The sequence below is a fragment of the Dermacentor variabilis genome, unplaced genomic scaffold (assembly GCF_050947875.1).
Source record: "Dermacentor variabilis isolate Ectoservices unplaced genomic scaffold, ASM5094787v1 scaffold_13, whole genome shotgun sequence".
Classification (NCBI taxonomy): domain Eukaryota; kingdom Metazoa; phylum Arthropoda; class Arachnida; order Ixodida; family Ixodidae; genus Dermacentor; species Dermacentor variabilis.
In genome coordinates, this window is record NW_027460291.1 from 17,178,055 (window position 1) to 17,199,341 (window position 21,287).

The 21,287-nt window shown below is 49.4% G+C and overlaps 1 protein-coding gene across 4 annotated transcripts in view; it reads right to left on the reverse strand.

Annotated features, from left to right (window-relative positions):
- Positions 1-21,287, reverse strand: part of DopEcR (G-protein coupled receptor DopEcR) — a 238,651-nt gene that overhangs the window by 45,582 nt on the left and 171,782 nt on the right. The gene's annotated exons all lie outside the window — the stretch shown is intronic.

Below are 21,287 nucleotides of genomic sequence, written 5' to 3' on the forward strand. Positions count from 1 at the left end.
GCCCAGCATGATCCGTCACGAAATCGCGCAGCCGCGTGCTGCTGCTCGGGGTAGTAAAAAAACGTGTCGCGCGGCGCGTCCACCAATCAGAGTTCAGCTAAGTTACGTGGCATTTGGTCACGTGGTATTTTGGTTCTTTTTTTGCCACCACATGGCCCTGCTCTATGCGCATCTTGACGGAACCTCCTTGGCGGAATTTTTTTTTTCTCAGCAGAACTGGCGCGCGCGTCAAGGAAAACGTGTGCTACCGTGATTTCGTTCGCTCATCGTGTTGGTTCGCGCATCGTCTTCACCTAAAATGAACAAATCAACCTTCAACGAGGCCCTAATAACTAAAGTGGAGAAGCGTCGCGTCTCATCGCTAATACTGCCAAGACAATTTGCTAATAATATTACCAGTGTATGGTGCTCGCTCTCTTCTCAACCAGGCAGGCCGCACCCACATGTACCTCCTGGCCCGCATTTTTTCTTGCTTCAGTATCAGCATCCCCCTTAATAGTAGAAATCGCCTCTTCTGCTCGGTAGTAAGCGGCCGACCATCCTTTTTATATGTGAAGTTGTAAACAACCAGCGGCTTCTCAGCATGCGGAAGGTACATAGTCGCAGTTTCGCACACAATATTGCTGCTTGAAATTAAGCTTGATAAATACACTTCGGAAAGAAATGTCGCTGTCTAATTACACTCAGATTATTTTTATTGTAGTGTTCTGTAAGTTTAAGGGCATATTATATATGCGGTAACAGAGACAATACATGTCGTTGAGAGTTATGTTGTCTGGCAACCCGGAAAACGCGGCGCGAAAGCGCCGCTCCTTCTTTTCGTACGGGTGCTCGCGCGTCGGCGGCAACGCGGGCGTTTGCCGCCCATCGCATTTTTCGCTCGCGAAAAACGCGCCATGCGGTTCCAGCTTTACCTTCTCTTCAAACTCGATTTTGGATACTAAGAGTTGAAACACTATTGAACATCTATGCATGTCCACAAAAACGCTCCTACTATATATTCTTTTGAGAGCCGATTGCATTTTTTGAGAAACAACGGTCTCGACTACATTGTCCCCAGGTGATTTCTTGTGCAGAACCTATTAGAACCATTACCGTGATGTGGTTTTCCCAAATTTACTTACTGCCGCATGAAGCGTTCAATTCAATAATATATTTCCTGAAAACACTAAGCTTCGCCTATAAGACACCTAAAAGGTTTCTTAGATGACAAGCTTGAGAACCTACAAACATAAAAATTACGCCAGAACGTATCTCACGATGACTTTCGAGGCTATTGCGAATAGCAATGGTGCAACGCCGCGGCCCTCGAGCCGGGTAGCCGTACCTGCCCGGTGTCAGGGCGTGGACAGCCGACGTTCCCCTGCAAATCTACGTACCGTGAGCGCAGCGCCGCGTGACAGTGCACGCGATGGTCGACTATTGAGTGAAGACATATGCTACCGAACCACATCGCGTGTGCACGGACGGTTGGGCTAGGGCACGGAGTAAGACATATAGGAGGTGAAACTCCCGTCAGCGCGAGCGAGCGCGGGCGACCAGATAAAGTCACAATTGTTGCATGCGCCGACGCTACCGTATACAGTGGCGGCAGCATGCGGCGCGTCGTAGAAGCCGCAGCGGAAAAAAAAAAAAAGCAGCGCCCGGCAGGCGGCTCGGCGGCTCCGGCAGCTCCGGCCACTCCGTGGTAGAAGTCAGGCACGCGCGGCCGAACGGGAGCACCACGCTCAACCGGTTGCCCTGGCAACTGAAACGGCGGTAATTTCTTCCCATGCCGCCAGGTGCCGCCAGCATGAAAACATATCTAAAGCCCCTCAATCTCCCAAAGTAGCGCCATTCACTTCCCTCCTCCTCCGCTCGGCGCGGCCTCGACGGTGGCGCCGCCGGTGGTGGGCCTGCCGTAGCAGACGACAGATAACACGCTACGGGAGGAAATTTGCAGAAAAGTTCGTGCGAGCCCTGCGGAGCAGTTTTTTCAATCGAGATGTTTCTTCGTCAGTCGGTAACTGGCCTTTAGAATTTCGTGTTGGAATTGCGGAAGAAATAGAGAAAAGGACCATTATTCAAGGCGTATTTAAGGCGTAAAGCGCGTGACGTTGAGAGTTCGCGCGTTGCTGAAACACGACGCAAGCACGCGGTGTATTCAAACACGCGCGTAATTATCAAAATTTCAGGTGTTGTCAGCGCAGAAGTATGTGTACGTGGTTTCGTAGGTTCATTTACGTACCTGCAGGATACTTTTGTTTGGCCGGTCCGTGAAAGATTCCGGCTGTGTGCGGTCAGCAATGCCTGGCAACAGGGCCGTTTTTTTCATTGCGGGGTGCTTTGGTAATCGTGACGATATACAGTTTTTTTTACAAGTACAGCTCTTGGAGGGCACATGTAATGGCTAACGGAGGCCTCTGAAGAGCACGTGACATTACAATAATGCAGGCGTCGCAGGGAGTGTTCGCATACAAAATTGGCTGTCCGCGATCTTATACCCTCTTGGCATGCACACGCTTCGGCGAGCTCCATCCAGCCCTGGTTCTAGCTTTGGTGTTCCCGTTGCCGCTTTGGTGCCCTGGAGGCGCCGTCAATAATACGAAATAATGAGAAGTTGTTACAACTAGCAAATAAAATTTATTGGAGAAATACAATCGCGCGAGGCACCAACTTCTAAAGCAGCGCTAGCGCGCCCGCGCGGGTATTATGAAACGCCAACGAGGAATTTACCGGCCCACGTACGACTCTACGATCAAAGTGCACGTTAAACATCCCCAGGCGAGCTAGATAAAGTTATCCGGAGCCATCCACTAGGACCTCCATCCTAGCTTTAGTGGCTTGGGAACGTTAAAAACGTCAACCACCACAAACCAAATCAATACATGCGGGTGTACATTAGAAGCTGAAAGACTGCATCGTAAGTCATATTGAGCCTTGCAAAAGCGTCGAGAATGTGCTAACTTCTGGTGGAGCTCAAAACACACCCTGAATAATGTCGCTTTTATGTCACAGGCCAGCTGCAGATGCGTGCATTTCACCGCAAGACGAAACTACATGAAACAATGAGAGCACATTCGAAAAAAAAAAGTCGAACAACGCGCTAAAAACAACGCAGAGCATGAACAGACACTTTTTCGAAGCGGTAGGCTGTGAGTAGGCGTGGCCCTTACTTCACTAAGCCGTGCGCTCTTTGCCACTTCCTCGAAGTCAGCCCGCCCGATCCTGCGAATCCACACTTCTTTTTGCCTTGCGCCCGCCGGACAGCAAACCAAAAAGCTTTTTACCCTCACTGTGTCTGTTGCGGTAACCGAAGGCGCAGCAGCATGGCACCGCAATTAAGTTCTCGGCCCTACACATTCTATTACCCTAACGCACTCCGTCAGTCCGCCTGCCGTACTTTCGTCGCGCAGGCCCAACAATGGAGGTCGGCGCGCGCTGGAAAGAAAAAATATACAAAAGCGCGGCGCCTGCTCCGCACTGGAAAGAAAAAATATACAAAAGCGCGGCGCCTGCTTGCACGTGACACAGATTGGCCAATGGGGGAGCGGAGGAGGCTGGGGCGACATGAAGCGTGGAGGAGGAGGCGCCAGGGTGAGCGCGGTGGCGGAAAGATCTAAGAATGGCGCTACTTTTGAAAAATTGAGGGGCTTTAAACATATCCGCGGGCTTGTGACCTTTACTGGTCGCCGCAAACAGCGGAGTTTCCACTCCTAAATATTTCTTGCTCCGTGGGCTAGGGCAATGGAGCCTTCTCTTATATATGCTCACGCGTATTGTTTTGTTGTGTGTGCCGTATAACCTGAACGAGATAAAGGCAATGTCTGTGCTCCACGCTCTCCTCACTGTGTGTTGAGCCCCTGGGCTCACGAACCCTTTTCGATGTTAAATACAGTGCTTATGTATACGGCTACTTTCACTTGACACGTCTTTACATTTAAATATAGTTAGCGAAAAATACAAACGGCCTCGTTCCCCTCGACAACGAAAGTTATGTCTCAGTTGCTGTGATTTCTCGGACCTTTCCTTACGGAGCTCCTCTGTTCCAAAAGCCTTTAAGTGCCCCTGTGTCGTCAGGGGTATTACCGTTTTAATGGGGCACGAAACGAAAGTATTAGGTCAATCTAGATTGAAAGGTATTTGTAAAAAAAAATTGGTGATTCGTAGCGAGAACGTAGCTTTCGTAGCCGAGAAAATTACAAAAACGTAAAAGCGGAGTGGCGCTCCTTGCTGTGGATTATGGAACCTGTCGCGTGATGTCAGCACTGGCTCATCCAAAAGTGCCCGGAATGGGAGTCACATGGAGATTACGTCAACTCGCCCTTTCTGGCGCGGGTGGTTCAGCTTGAGGCGCCGCAGCTGCACTTCTAGAGTGTACACAACGTGGTTATATATTGGCATTTCGAAAGCTACAAGATACTTCTAGACGAAAAAGCTATCGATCTAGCTCGACCTTACATTTTCTTTTGTCGTCCCTTTAGGCAAAGTTATTGAAAAAGTTACTGCCGTTCGCTAACGAGAATATCGGAATACATTTAGCATTCATTCCTCCTCTCAATTTGGGGTTCGCGAGGTGTGCACAACTTTTTAGAGCGCCGCCCTTAGTTGCCCGTTCCTGCAGCGGCCGTCGTAACCGAGCTGACGAGCACAGCGACAGTCGAGAGCGAACACGCCGCGCGACAGGGGATGAAAAAAGAAAGCGTCGAGAGCGAAGAAAGCGTGAGGAGGAAAGCGGAGGAGGAGGGTGTGGTGAAAGCGTAACAACAATATGCCGATCACAAGCGCTGTGGAAATCGATGTAAGCGAAGCTTTGTATGCTGTATGCTTTAATTGACGATAAGCAGCGGTGGTGTTGGCGGCGAATGTCTCATTTCTTCAGCGTTTAGTCTGATAAGAGGGTTGTGAGGACATCCGTCGCGGTTACTTCGTGACTTTGGTGTTGCGCTGCTAAGCACGAGGCCGCGGGACCAAATTCCGGCCCCGGCGGCCGCATTTCGATGCGGGCCAAATGCAAGAACACCCGTGTACTTAGATTTAGGTGCACGTTAAGGAACCCCAGATGGTCAAATTTATTCCGGAGGCCCCCACTACCGCTCTCGTCTTAATCAGATCGTGGTCTTCCTACGCAAATAAAACCCCATAATTTAGTTTGAGAGTGGTGAGTTGATGTTAAACGTTTCCTTGCGAGCACCACTGCTGTTTGTATGCGTAGTCGACAGAACACACAGGGAGGCGTGTTTGAGTCATTGTTGTGCGCCATTGTTTCTAATCTCTGAGAGGGTTGAGGATGGCATGAGAGGACTCACATGGCATCGTGGCATGAGTTTTAAACTTTAATAGAGGGCCCTATAACGTAAAACTATTCAAATATGTTTTTATTCCAATCTCCTGACGTCAAATTTGCTTAACCGCCGACGCAAGGATCGGGAGGTCACCCGCAGCGTTGTCTGAACAGACCAAACGCTCTCCTCCTTTATAGGAGGTCACTTTTGTTTGCTTTAAAAACGAATAACATTGCGTGCACTGAGTTCCTTGCCTTATCTAATTGGCTGACAAGAGGCGCGGAGCATGCTCAAGTGGAAAGGGATTCGATGGGGCCGAGCCAGTGCACTGAAGATCGATAACCCGATCAAGAGGGTGGTGCCGGCGTCTGCGGTTGGTCCGCTTTGCCTTATACTTAGCTTGCGGTGACTCGTCCAAAATCGCGGCGGCATGCACCGGAAACTTAAAAATGACGCTGAAACGGATCCTTAGCAAAGAAGATTTGGCTGAACGAGGTCGTAAACGTGCTGAAAGTGCTCGATAACGTTACACGGCCACGCAAAAAGCTTTATTATACGCAATAAAACCCATGCTCTCCGGCAGGTGCGAGTCACCAGTGCCTGAGTGGTCGGTGGCAGCCATCTTTTATTGCTTTCGGAACGGGGCAACCTGCGGCTATTCAGAAAAAAAGACAGTTTTGTTCGGCATATTAATGCATCTTTATCGCGTACAAGTCACTTTGAAGAGTGAGTTTTTGTGGTTTTGTGACGTCGCGTGACAGGCAAGTGAAGTGGGTGCAGCCCGAAAACTTTTGACTAATAGCCCAGGGCTAATGGCGAAAAGGAGTCGAATCAGAGCTAACAATTTTTCTTTTGTTCGACCAAATTATGCATGATCAGTGTGTACACGTCATATCAGATGGGAAGCTATCACGGTTTTTGTGAAGTCGCGCGACCGACAGGTTAAGTGGGGGTGGTCAAAAAAAGTTTTGACCAATCGTGGAAGGCTGATTGCAGAATTGGAATAGAAAAGTTTGGGTGCTATGCAGGATGCACCGAGTTTGGCGAAACTCGGGATTTTCACGAGCTCTGGCAACACCCCAAGTTGAAAGCACAAATGGTACCGAGACGCAGTTTATCTTTCGACAAGGCTCCAGTTTCATTGGTTTATCTAGATTCACTCTGGGTGGCTATCATTCCTTGGGCGTTGCCTTCTGGGCGGTCGACAAACTGGGGCTCACGTGATCATACCGTCGGTGCACGGTCGTGCTTTCTTTCACAGGTTTGTCGTTCCACCGAGTGCATTACATGCACAAGCGAGTTATAAAACAAATGCATTTAGTACAATATTATTAGTTAGCTTAACGTGGTTTAAAAGCATTTTAACGCTTACAAGATGTACACTGAATGTGCATTAGACTAATATGTAATTTAGTACGCTTCGCATTATACCACGAGGGAACGCTATGGTGGCGTCATCACATACATTCACTGGGCGAGCATGACTAAACATCGAAGAGGCCCAGTGCAAACAAACTCGTACGACGAGCTTGCAGTGCGCGACCTAGTGATCAGGCTCGACGTTGACCACCATTTTTTTTATAGTTCTGTTCCTCCGTGAGCAATCTTTCCATGGACCCCGAAAGACTGCCAATAGCTTCGGCGATTTTACAGATCGCAACGCGCACCTACTGTTCACGGCGCGATCCTGAACAAACAACTTATCCGGTGCTGCGTCTGTGAGTGCGCTGAGTTCCTCCACTCTGCGTGACTGCAAGCGTCACGAATATTACATAGTGTGTGCAAAAGGAAGACAGCCTATATAGCTACGATGCGACAAGGAGGTGGTGCCGACGATGGATCTCGCAACCAACACAGTGAAGGAGACATCGACAAACTGCAGATAAGTATAGTTCTACTGCTTCATATTTAGCATAATAATAGTGCACGGATTAAGTCACTTTCGTAGTAACGAACTGAATGTCCAGCAGTTTAAAAAAGGCATTGAGAACCAATGAGTGTTCGTGCTTTTACATGCAAGTGGGCCCGCGAAAATATGGAAAAGATGAAGGTAACCTTCACTAACTTGGTGAGAAAACAGAAATTCATGAGTGACATTCAGCCCGCAGAATCTATGGAAGAGTCTCTTTATCCAGGTGACATATCAATAGCAGGTACTGATATAAAGCACAAACTTATACAAAAATTTCATGGGTTGAACAGCACATGGGAGGCATTACCGAATCGTGATCGCCACCTTACCGATATCCTTGAAGAATGTTTAGAATCATTGCATTCTACCGGTTATGCAATATGGGACATAAACCTGGAGGTTAACAAAGAAACTTGAGAAGTCGAGGACTGTGAAGAAAGCGAAGTAACAAAAATTGTTGGAGATAGCATTAAGGCAGGAAGACAGTGGCGTAGTAACCGTGGCAACTGATATGCCAGTTGAGATTAACAAAAAAAATGGAATCGGCGGGCAGGCCATGCACGTCTTCAATCACTTGTTGTCAATTCATAGCAGGTGATTACATAAGCGTGACAGAATGGATGTCAAGGGGAGAGAACTTCAGCCGAGGATGGTAGAAAATTGCGTAATGGGACAAAAATATGATGTTTGTACGCATAGGATGCAATAAGCTCGCATAAGACGCGATTGTAGGGAGCGGAATTGGTTTTGCAGTTAACAAAAATAGGTTCGTGGTGCTGACAGTAGAGACTCGTGAAGGTGCGAGGACACCTCAGGTGCTGGTAGACTAACAAACATGATTTGGCTCTGAAAAAAACAACCCCAGTTATGAAAAATAAAACGTTGTCCCGACACATTGTTTTATTATGCATACCCCAAAGGCTTCCACATATTGCGTTTCGCCTGCGACACGCGGTTTTGCCGGCGCGACTGCGGCGGGGCGGCAGACATTTTGGCCCGTTCGGCGTCGCCGCAACGCTCCCCGCCAGGCGTTTCCAGGCGTTTCCAGGCATGTTCCGATGCCACGTGTCTTCATGTGCGTGTGTGAGTGTATGTGCCATTGTGCCCGAACCAGGCGATGCGACAGCAGGGGTCACCCTCTCCTTCCAGTCATTGTGCCCGAACCAGGCGATGCGACAGCAGGGGGTCACCCTCTCCTTCCAGTCATTGTGCCCGAACCAGGCGATGCGACAGCAGGGGGTCACCCTCTCCTTCCAGTCTTTGTGCCCGACCGGCGGCAGTGTGCGTCACCTTAGCCCATTGTACAATCACGTGCTCGTCTATTGAGGGGTTCCTTCTTGCCCTCAACTGCGAGAGTATAAAAACAGCTGCCCCCGGACGCCAAAGGGAGGGCTCCGATTTCTTCTGTTGAGTAAAGTGCTCTCCCGTCTCTCTACTTCGGTCAACCTGACCGCCAACTCTTTGCGATGTTAAAATAAACAAGTTGTTTTGTTGTTACCAGTCGACTCATGCTTTGCCGGGACCTTCGGATGCTTCCAGTTGTACCCCAGGCCGCCAGGCCAACGCTACCCTTGGGGCTTGCGACCCAGGTACAACCACGGGCGTCAGCGCCGAGTTCCCAACAAATCGTACCAGCGGGTACGACCACAACAACTCGTACCAGCGGTGCGATTCAAACAACTGGTTGGCAGCGGTGAGATCACCTCCGACTTCAAACAACTGTCTGCCAGCGGTGAGATCGCGACAACGGAGGACAGCGGCGAAGAGATGCAGTTGACTGTATGCTGAGCAGCTCAACAACGATCCGGGAGCAGTGCAACGAGCCCTGTGTGATGACTGGTTGCCTGCAGCGGAACGACTGCGCTGGACTCTTGGCTGCGAGGTTTGGTGAGTGCGGGACTTTCTTCTTCTGAGCTTTGCCAGGCTTTTGTTAGTGTCAGAAACAGAGCTGGTAATTGTGGTTGTCGTCGCTGCCGGGTTAGTTTGCGGCAAGACAATAGTAAGCAGTAGAGAAAGCAGCATTCAGAGCAGCCATGGATTTGAAGTCGTTGCGCAAACCGAAATTGGTGGAGCTTGCAAGAGAGTTGGGTCTGGATGTCTCAGACAAACTAAGAAAACCTGAACTGCTAAAGGCTATTCTTGAGTTAGAAGCTGAGGATGACGAGCTGTCGGAATGCCTTGAGACCATTGAAGAGAGGGAGACTGCAAAAAGACAGGAGCGCGAACTTAAAGAGCAAAAAGAAAAAGAAGAGCGCGAACTTAAAGAACAGAAAGAAAAAGAAGAGCGTGAACGTAAAGAACAGAAAGAAAAAGAAGAGCGTGAACGTAAAGAACAGAAAGAGCGAGAGCAACAAGAGCGTGACCGTCAACACGCTTTGGAAATGAAGCGTCTTGAGGTAGAGATGGAACGCGCTCGTAATGGAAGTCAGGCACACGGTGCAGGGGAACGCGTATTGTTCAAAATGACTGACCTGATGCGGCCGTTTAAGCTTGGAGAGGACATTGGTTTGTTCCTGGTTAACTTTGAGCGAACGTGCGAGAAGCAGGGGTTCTCTCGGGAAACGTGGCCACAGCGCTTGCTCACTTTGTTACCCGGCGAGGCGGCCGACGTAGTCGCTCGCTTGAATAGAGAGGAGGCAGAGGATTTCGACAAAGTGAAATCGAGTCTGCTAAAAAAGTACCGGCTGTCTGCGGAGGCGTTCCGTCGGAAGTTTCGGGAAAATGAGAAAGGCAGAAGTGAGTCATATACAGAGTTTGCGTATAGGCTTATGTCAAACATGCAGGAGTGGCTCAAAGAAGAGAAAGCGTTCGGTGACCACGATAAAGTTCTGCAGTGTTTTGGGCTAGAACAGTTTTATAGTCGGTTACCGGAGAACGTACGATACTGGGTCTTGGATAGGCCAGACGTTTGTACGGTGGCTAAAGCCGCTGAGCTAGCCGAGGAGTTTGTGACGCGTCGGGCTCGCGGAGCTAAGGACGGTCAAAAGGGTGAATTTGGCTCGAAGTTTGAGAGGCCGAAGTTCACACCCATGAGAGCAAAGGGGAACACGCGTAGTGCGGATGCGAGTGGAAGCAGTGTGACCGAACCTAAGGAAACGGCGGCAGCCGAAGCCGAACGCAGAAAGCGGTTCGAGATGAGGCAAGCGCGCGTTTGTTATACGTGCCAGAAGCCGGGTCACTTTTCGGCGCAGTGTCCGGAAACAACACCAAAAGTTGTGTTTTTTTCAATAGGCAGCACTGGCGAGAACATGAAGCTTCTCGAGCCTTACATGCGAGACCTCCTCGTGAACGGGAAAGAGTGCCGAGTGCTTCGCGATTCCGCAGCTACGATGGATGTAGTTCACCCGTCTTACGTAGAACCCCATATGTTCACGGGCGAGTGCGCATGGATCAAGCAAGCTGTGGAAGCTCATAGCGTGTGTCTGCCGGTAGCAAAAGTGCTTATTGAAGGACCTTTCGGAGCGCTTGAGACGGAGGCCGCAGTGTCATCTATGCTGCCACCTCAGTACCCGTACCTATTTTCAAACAGGTCCGATCACCTCCTGCGCGAGAAGGGGCTTTTGTTTGGTGAAGCTAGTGTTCAGGCCTTAACCAGATCGAAGGTTCGGGAGCTCGCTGCAAAGGCGGTAGTTGCGGGGCCGATGTTATCAAACAACGAAAAAGGGTCAGAGGCGCAGCAAGCCGATATTCAGAGCACGCCCGAACTGAATAAAATTGAGCCTGTAGCGTTGAAGGCGCCAGATACTGGAGAGGAAATGCCCGACACGGGAAAGTTAGAAGAGCTATCTACTGATTTGCTCATCGCGCCTACGTCAGACGGACTTGATAGGTTGCTAAAAGTCAGCCGGTCGGCTTTGATAGCCGAGCAAAAGAAGGATGGTAGCCTAGAAAACATACGCTGCAATGTCAAAGAAGGTATCGCCAGGAAAACTGCGCGTTTTGTGGAAAGAGGTGGAGTCCTGTACCGGAAGTATCTAGACCGCAGAGGAGTGGAGTTCGATCAGCTGATCGTGCCTCAATGCTATCGTCAGGATCTGTTGCGCTTGACGCATGGGGGTTCGTGGTCCGGACACCTAGGAGTTAAGAAAACTAAGGACCGTCTCTTGCAAGAGTACTATTGGCCAGGGTGTTTTCGGGATGCAGACCACTTCGTGAGGTCATGTGACACCTGTCAGCGGGTGGGCAAACCAGGGGACAAATCGAGGGCGCCGTTGAAATTGGTACCTATCATTACGGAGCCTTTTAGACGGCTCGTTATTGATACAGTGGGACCTCTGCCGGTAACAGCCACGGGGTACAGACACATTTTGACTGTGATCTGCCCAGCGACAAAGTTCCCCGAAGCAGTGCCGCTTAAAGAACTCAGCGCAGTTGAGATAGTCAATGCACTACTGTCCATATTTGCGCGAGTTGGTTTGCCTGCGGAAATCCAATCAGATCAGGGCACAGTGTTTACTAGCGCTTTGACGACAACTTTTCTCGAAAGGTGTGGGGTAAAGCTGCTACACAGCTCAGTGTACCACCCACAGTCGAATTCCGTTGAGAAGCTCCACTCCGTCATGAAGCGAGTGTTGAGAGCCTTGTGTTTTGAACATCAAACTGACTGGGAGCTGTGTCTGCCTGGGGTGATGTTTGCGTTAAGAACCGCGCCGCATGCAGCTACGGGGTTTTCGCCAGCTGAACTGGTGTACGGTCGCTCGCTTCGGTCTCCGCTTCGCATGCTTCGAGAATCGTGGGAAGGTAGGGGCGACGACCCAGTCGTGGTGGAGTACGTACTTAAGCTCCTCGAACGCTTAAGAAGGGCACAGGAGTTGTCAGGTGAAGCAATGACAAAGGCCCAGCAGAGGGCCAAGGTTTATTATGATCGGACAGCCAGGGCCCGTCGTTTTGAGGTGGGCGATGAGGTCATGATATTGCGCACATCGCTAAACAACAAACTAGACGTGCAGTGGGAGGGCCCAGCACGAATTGTTCAGAAACTGTCGGACGTTAACTACGTGGTAACTTTGCCAGGAAAGCGGAAAGCACAGCAAGTTTACCACTGTAATCTGCTCAAACCTTATAGACAAAGGGAAGCAGTGGTGTGCATGATGGTAAACGTTCCTGAAGAGCTTCCGGTCGAGCTTCCGGGACTAGGCTCAGTGACGAACAGGGAAGACACCGGTCAAGTCATTAGTGACCTTATCAGTAAAGCACCGCTGTCGCCCGAGCAGAAAACCGAACTACACCGGCTATTACAAGAGTTTCAAGGTCTGTTCTCTGAGAGGCCTGGTAGGACTTCTGTACTTACTCATGATATAGAACTTACCTCCCCAGAGCCAGTACGATCCAAGGCGTATCGGGTGTCACCCCGCCAGAGCGATATTATGGAGGCTGAGGTAAAGAAAATGCTACAGCTCGGTGTTATTGAGGCAGGTGAGAGTGATTATACCTCCCCTTTGATTTTAGTTGAGGTACCGGGCAAGGAACCTCGTCCTTGCGTCGACTACCGCAGGCTTAATTCCATCACTAAGGATCAAATTTATCCGATCCCTAACATCGAGGAGCGCCTTGAGAAAGTTAGTAGCGCTCAGTTTATTTCCACCCTAGATCTTGTCAGGGGTTATTGGCAGGTTCCACTTACAGAAGAGGCTAGTAGGTATGCGGCGTTCATTTCACCAATGGGAACATTCCGTCCTAAAGTATTGAGTTTTGGTTTGAGGAACGCGCCATACTGTTTTTCAAGCCTCATGGATAAAGTGTTGCGGGGACAGCAAGAATTCGCTTTACCGTATCTAGACGACGTAGCGATATTCTCCGCATCCTGGTCTGAGCATATGGCACACTTGCGGGCAGTGCTAACCCGCCTGCGCGAAGCGGGCTTGACAGTAAAGGCTCCTAAGTGCCAGTTAGCACAGGCCGAGGTTGTCTACCTCGGTCACGTGATTGGTCAGGGTCGTCGCCGCCCCTCTGAAATAAAGGTGGCCGCTGTGCGAGACTTCCCGCAACCGCGCACGAAGACCGATATTCGGTCGTTCTTAGGTGTCGCCGGCTACTATCAGAGGTACATCCCCAGGTACTCTGATATCGCGGCTCCCCTGACGGATGCTCTAAGAAAAACAGAGCCTCAAACAGTCGTCTGGGACGAGACAAAGGAAAGAGCTTTTAGCGCCCTAAAGAGTGCCCTAACAAGCCAGCCTGTGCTACGATCGCCAGACTATACAAAAGGGTTCATTGTTCAGTGCGATGCTAGTGAGCGAGGCATGGGCGTTGTACTGTGCCAACGGGAAAAGGGAGAAGTAGAACACCCCGTCCTGTATGCTAGTCGTAAGCTGACCAGTCGTGAGCAGGCGTATAGCGCCACCGAGAAAGAGTGTGCATGTCTCGTGTGGGCCGTTCAGAAATTGTCATGCTATCTAGCCGGCTCGAGGTTTATCATTGAGACGGATCACTGCCCTCTCCAATGGCTGCAGACCATCTCTCCCAAAAATGGCCGCCTCCTGCGCTGGAGCCTCGCTTTACAACAATATTCCTTTGAGGTGCGTTACAAAAGGGGGAGTCTCAACGGTAACGCCGATGGCTTAAGTCGAAGCCCCTAACGTAGGAATCAGCCTCAAAATTGTTGGTTACTGATGTTTTTCTTCCTGAGGCAGGATTTTTTTTAACATATTGCTTTTGTTTAGTGTTTCAAAGTGATGATATGCTTTCTAGTGCAATTTTCCAATTTGTGGACGCGTTCTGAGTGATGCTAGACTATTGTAAGGAACTAGGCAGTGGTATAAAAAGGGGAAAGAGCCTGGCAGGGCTTAGTGAGGGTTGTGCCGTGCTTGCTGACTGAGCGGTTGAGTTTCAGCGTAGTTCTAACGCTTGCCGGGAACGAGAACAAAAATGTGAACTCTCCCGAAGTCACTTTGCAGTGTCCCGTGCGAACCTGAACGAGAGAACGAGGCCTTCTCTGTGCGCTGCGCTCAAGAAACGTCGAGGGACGCCCGACTTCGGTTATGAGCATCATCGAGCGACATCCCTCCGGACATCGGATGCAGTCCCCTGTCCATCGGGATCTCCTTCCCCCGGCGGGGCGGTCTGTTGCGTTTCGCCTGCGACACGCGGTTTTGCCGGCGCGACTGCGGCGGGGCGGCAGACATTTTGGCCCGTTCGGCGTCGCCGCAACGCTCCCCGCCAGGCGTTTCCAGGCATGTTCCGATGCCACGTGTCTTCATGTGCGTGTGTGAGTGTATGTGCCATTGTGCCCGAACCAGGCGATGCGACAGCAGGGGTCACCCTCTCCTTTCAGTCATTGTGCCCGAACCAGGCGATGCGACAGCAGGGGGTCACCCTCTCCTTCCAGTCATTGTGCCCGAACCAGGCGATGCGACAGCAGGGGGTCACCCTCTCCTTCCAGTCTTTGTGCCCGACCGGCGGCAGTGTGCGTCACCTTAGCCCATTGTACAATCACGTGCTCGTCTATTGAGGGGTTCCTTCTTGCCCTCAACTGCGAGAGTATAAAAACAGCTGCCCCCGGACGCCAAAGGGAGGGCTCCGATTTCTTCTGTTGAGTAAAGTGCTCTCCCGTCTCTCTACTTCGGTCAACCTGACCGCCAACTCTTTGCGATGTTAAAATAAACAAGTTGTTTTGTTGTTACCAGTCGACTCATGCTTTGCCGGGACCTTCGGATGCTTCCAGTTGTACCCCAGGCCGCCAGGCCAACGCTACCCTTGGGGCTTGCGACCCAGGTACAACCACGGGCGTCAGCGCCGAGTTCCCAACAAATCGTACCAGCGGGTACGACCACAACAACTCGTACCAGCGGTGCGATTCAAACACACAGTTAAGGGCACTTAGTACCCATAGTGCAATGGGCATTTTTCTTTGTAAATAATGGTTTATATGCGGTTGATTCATTCCAAAATGCCACTTTTTTTGCTCTCGTTCGCTCTTCTAGACCCAGTGCAATGGCATCTCTTCATCACAAGCACTGCGCACTCAGTCGTTCCAACAAATTCCTCAGTTCGAAGTCTCATTTCATAACTGCATACAAGAGCCCTCACCTGCCAAAATGCGATTGCTGCGGTGTCGTTACGATATCCATCTGCGATCGCTGCTGGCTCCAGCAGATGCAATCCGCAAGCACCTTGGACTGCACAACACACTCAAATACTGCGTACATGCGCTCAGAGGCACTTTCACTGGACAAGCGATGACAAGCGATGATTTGTGTAGCTGGGAAGCACGCACTTCTTCGCAAATGCATCGCTGAGGCTTCGCGCACAAAGATAAACTGGTACATTTTCACCGAACTGCGTCACTACGGACACTACGGACCGCGATTTTGCAGCTATAGCCGCTGCTGCCGTATCTGTGACTAGTGTGTCGTTTTTATGTGGTAAAGCGGGGGCCTTAAAGCGCCTGCAATGAAGAGCCGTACCGCGGCGCTGCGTTTCTATTCCCCTAATAGAGAAAGAGTGGTGATGACTGACTTTATTGAGAATAGCACTGTAGCGCCCTTACGCGACTTCTCACCGTATCAACTGCCTCGTGCGTGCCTCGTCGTGCGAACCAACGTTTATAAACGTTGGTGCGAACAATGCCTCCTTTACTAGATGTCCGCCGCGTTGCTCGCTTTCCCATTGTAGCGGCGGTTCCCTTAGTTAAAGTTAGTGTGGCATAAATTCCGTGAGGCAGCTGTCGTTGCCTTTTCAACTTCCGGCGGATGTGGCAGCGGCGGCTGAAACCATGCGCCGGCGCGTTATATGCGCGGGCATAGAGTTAGTAGAACAACTCTACAGGAAAAGCTGGGTCGGAAAAGTGGGAACCTCTAGGGCGCCGCCCTGTTGCTACTGGTCGATGTGGCCAGCGCAATTACTATTGAAAGAGCTGAAAACAAGTACAGGTCACCTTATGCTTTGTCATCTAAAAACGCATACCTAATGGTTTTATGAAGGTGATGCGTTAATATTAAGTTTACAGAAAGCGATCTTTACGTCCGTGACTTATGTAAATCACGATGTACGCATTCATGGAATAAAGGAGGACGCGAAATTCGGTTTCGAATCTGTTTTTTCGATGCGTAGTAGTTTCGTACAGTCCAGGTTTGACATGCAATCAAGTTGGTTCTTTATTCTATGTGCGATCGCGCGTCGACATCGGACGCTATGGCACACTCGTGCCTTATGCGCCACCGAAGCCCCGAAGTGCTCTGGCATATACCTTCCCATATAAGTAAACGAATGTATCTCCTTGTTGAGAATATCCCGCGGGTAGGCAGCTCTTGTGGTGCATCATAATCGTTTCAGAAGCGTCACAGTAGAGCATTTTTCTACATGCGGAGCGGTGTTTTTATGTGCAGGTCTCCCTTCAGTAGGAAATTGCTGGACAGGCGGACCAACGCACCGGAATTGTACTAGCGAATCCACAAGCAACTCGAAGAATCAGTTTAATTGTTGCGCTTTGAACAATCATGCTTCTACAAAGGCCACAGCAGAAAAACAGCCTGATGCCGAGTATTTCTGTGCCACGAAGTAATCATGAGGCGAGTGCCTAATGCGGACGAAATCGAGTGCATCGAGACTTAGAACGACAGAAAGCTGAGCTAGTTGGTAAGAATTCATTATGCAATACAGAGGTGAGGCGTGCAGACAGGACACAAGACTAGAGAAGTGGGCGGCGCTCGTGTTGTTTGCTTGTAAATACTCTACTCTTGTGTCCTGTCTGCACGCCTCACCTCCGTTTTGCATAACGAGTGCATCAACCCACATATTAATAGCGTACGCGTTTTATTAACTGTGCAATATTTTCAACACTCCCTTGCAAGTCATTTCATGTGGAATATATTTTCTTGTCACAAATTTCTGCAGCGAATCTATTTGCATGATCGACTGCGGGCCTGTGGGACCGTTCACTTGCACTTGATGCTGAGTCTTTTACATGTATCCATAAACTGCAGATATGCACATCAGATCCCTGCGAGCATTTTCAAAATTCAATTATTTTAAACAACAGGCACATATGCAATACTGACATAATCTCAAGTACCACTAACCAGCTGGAACACATTTTTGTTGAGCATACTTGCAGGTGAAATAAGTAGATCATGTAGACAGCTCCAGCTCATTTTCCTTAAATCAGTGTGCACAAGGGGTATGCGAAAATAATTTTTTTCTCGCGCACCGGTTATTTTGCTGTATAAGCAAGAGAGACCACCACGTTAGTGTAATGTATCTTGTACATCACACTAATATGTGCTTTAATTTACCAAGTGAGATGAGTTACTTTTATGGCTCATTCAGTCATATCACACTGCAAGCTGCATTCATAAATCTTCAAATGGATTTTGCAAATGTTTAATGAAACATGTTTCCCTGTTATGCAGATATGCAATGGCAAGCCCTTCCGTGTGTTCGAAAGGTAAAATTTAAGCCTTAAATTAAAGAAGACATTGCTAGTCAGAAACAAGCAAAAATGGTGAATGCAAATCATCAGAAGGCCAAGGTACAGAAATTATGAGAAGTGTCGAATGATCTTAAGGAAAAAGTCGTATTTCAATATGCAAGACTCTTTAGTGTAGGTAAAGCAAGTCAATATAGGTAGAATACTCTGCAAAATTATGCGAGTGAGGGGATGTCAAACAATGGGTCAGGAAATGCGTTGTTTTTCTGCGAAACAAAAGCTGATTGCCATTATAAGTCACTTTAGCATCATGAGACTGCTGCTTGATAAATTCAGAAATAAACCAAAACACAAGACACGCAAAAATAAAAAAGGAATTAATTGATGCTCTCTCCACACTGGCATAAATAAAAACAAACACATCACATCTAATGTGGACATATCAGACGCCTTGTGAAACACTAAAAGAAAAATTCAGTTTCGAGCTATGGCACTTGCCGCATAGATGTGGGGGGCCTTGCACCAATAGTGATAGTTACCACTGCATTTAGAAATTGAAAGCATTCATGCAGACAAGGATGCTTCTTTATATTTTTGGCTACCACTTCAAATGCCTCCACAAAGTGTTACAATGCTGCACGCAGCCATACTAAGGATCTCGCAGCAACACCTGCAGGTAAAAAGCAGAAGCAGTCAAAGTGCTGGTGTGTACTGGACACTGTTTGAAAACATTTAGCCAAGAAGAGTGCAAGAAGCAGACAGAACAACTGCACTTATTTACATAATTCTCCATTTGAAGGGCCTTTTTGCTTAGACAATGCCTACGCCTAGCCACAGTAGCTCCCTCATGCAGACTCCACAAGCCAAGAGGCCATGGAGGTAAATGCAGGCAAGAGGCCAGAAGCAGTAGCACCGGTATTGACATTCATCTAATTTCTTTCTTTTTCTTACATTTAGGCAGCCAGCACACCTCGAACCGCCACCTTGACTGCGGGTGTGTCACCCTAGTCGCCACGGAAACATTTGAGGGAAAGCGACAGGCAGTGTGAACAGCCACTTCTCTATGTAAACGATACTCTTTCTCTCGGATGACTCCTACGCCTCGCCACGCAAGCACACTTGTGCACAAAGATGCCGCGGAGGCACGTGCAGGTCAGAAGCAAGAAGCAGTGGCACTGGTGTCGACATTCACCCAATTTCTTTTTCTTACACTGAGGCAGCCAGCACACCTCGAACAGCCACCTTGACTGCGGGTGTGTCAGTAGATTCCTGTTGTACATATGCTCATAATAAACTTCAGTAAACTTGAACTTGATAATAAACTTGAAGGCAAATGGGACATTGATGCACTGTTTTTTTAATATTTATTGTACACATAAAATATATGTTATACTTAGCAGTGTTACAGAGCGTATTTTGAAGCTTCCCCCTACGTTTTGCACCTTTAATTACGTATGTGTTGTGTGGCCCTCAATGCAGTTCATGTTGTAGCAGCTGCTTTGTCTGTGTATCGCACATTGGCTTAAGCTCGTGATATCCACATACTTCTCTCACATATACAAAATAGAGTTCTATGTAGTCCTCAGTGTTACTACAAAAAATGAAAGTAAACAATCCGATCGTGGAATTGTGTTTGTTACAGTGATTCCTATCACAGTTACTGACAAGTTGACAACTTGAACTGGTCAATCCGTCCATAGCTTCCTCTATTTTTCAAAAATAAAGGAGGCTATGATCCGTCATGGCAAGGAATTGTATGTATACATAAAAAAGGGGGGTATGTGTGTGTGTGTTTGTAGTGGGGGTATAGGATTAGGGCGGTACGAAAAAAATGTACCAATACCGTCCTCTAGACCCATTCCGTTAAGGCACCGTAACAAAGCGTATTATGCATAAAGTTCATACAACCAACTCTTATATTACTACACACGCCAGACGACGCGAGCTACATTTGCCATGAAGCATTCGCGACCGCACCGGATGCCCTCCATATTATTCTCGATAATCGTGCTCACTGCACCGAGGCAAACGAAAGATCATGGGCGCATGTGCCTTTAATGTATGTCGACCTTGCGAGGCACCGCTGCGCGTGCCAGGGGACCTGTCTGTGCGAACACTCCCTGGCACACACCTGCCTCGGCGGCCCCAACCTACGTACCTTTCTGCTTCGAGCTTTGATCCCCCCACTGTCCCTTGGGTGCCCTGTTGTTGCTGCGCTGCCTGCTTTTTATAATCTCAGGTGCACTCCTGAGACTTCCGTTGGTCGGTTACATGTGCCCTACAGCTGGATCAGTACTTATAATAATAAAAATACCCGATCTATCGTCGCGACGATAGATCGCGAAAGCGGCTTTTGCAACATACCGCGCCCGTGCGAAGGGAATTACGGAACGCCAACGAGGAATCTGAACACAGCTTTGAGCTCGTAACCTCGTCGAGTGACACTCCTGCAACAGGCGTGACCGCTGAAAACCGCATACCGCCGGAAACTTCAACAGGATCATCCCTCGGTTGCATAACTGCCACCTGTACGGCCAACATAGACCACACCGTCCCGCAACATAGAATAAAGAACCAACTTATAAAGTCCAAACACACGGCTGCACGCACACATCACGACGCTACAAGCGAGACGCCATGCTGCTACGCTGCTACGGTTGCCGGATTAAAACTGACTACTGTCACCAAGTCTAGCAAGCGTCTCAGGAGCTGGCAACCTCGGCGCGTAGCAACATGGCGGCGCTCTTGCGGTTCCCGATTTCAATGCATGGGCCCTATGGGTAGCTTGTCCTCTAGATCAGTATAGTAACTCTATGGTGCAAACTGCCTCACGAACCGCTTCAATGTGTCCGCTTCTAAGCTTTCGCCTCACTGTCGCCACTCGCGGCAAGAAGTGCAAAATTTCTAGCATTCTAGCATTCAATTTCTAGCATTCAAAACGAGAAACAGACACTTAAAGAAAAGAAAGTTTTCGTTATTTAATTTGTTGTATGTTAACGTATTCGTTTGAACGAAAGTCTAGGTGCAAGAATGTGCCGCATGTACCTTGTTCGCATTCGTACCCTGTTCGAAAGAGGAGGCACGCCCTTGACGCGCCCGGGAAAGGCGTGCAAGCAGCTCACGGCAAGTGTGCAGACAAACAGCGGGACAGTCACGGTATCGCTAAGTTACGATAATCCGTTGATAACAATACGCGCCGCTGGCGCGTTTCGTTGTGGAGCCGTCTGCGCTTGAAACGTGGAAGCAGCGTGCCGCGCCGGGTGCGCTCATGTTGTCATACGCGGCTTTTTGTCTACAATATTTTTTTGCCTGCAGCCTTTGCACGTCTCACGCTGTCTCCGTTCACTGACTGCCGTCCAGCAAACTCGGGTAAAACTCGGGTGAACGAGAAACTCGGCGCATCCTGCATAGGCAGGTTGCGAACGTAGTTCGCGCGCCTACAAGGGCGCTCCTCGCGGCGGCGAGCGCGGAACCGGCAGGATACGACCGGCCCGCTTGCGTTCGGAAAGCCTGTCTGCGCACTGTTGCGCGCGTAGCTGTTGCCTTTTCTGAGCAATGCCGAAGTGCAACCCGAGCTGCTGAGAAGTGGGCTGCAACAGCACGTACACCAACTCACGAGGAACAAAGTTTTACAGGTTTCCAAGCCGACCGTATGAAGCAGAACGGCGTCAACACTGGATAGCGCTCGTCCGACGGCATAAGCTGTTTTATGTTCCGGCGTTATGCCAAGTGCGTTATAACGCTG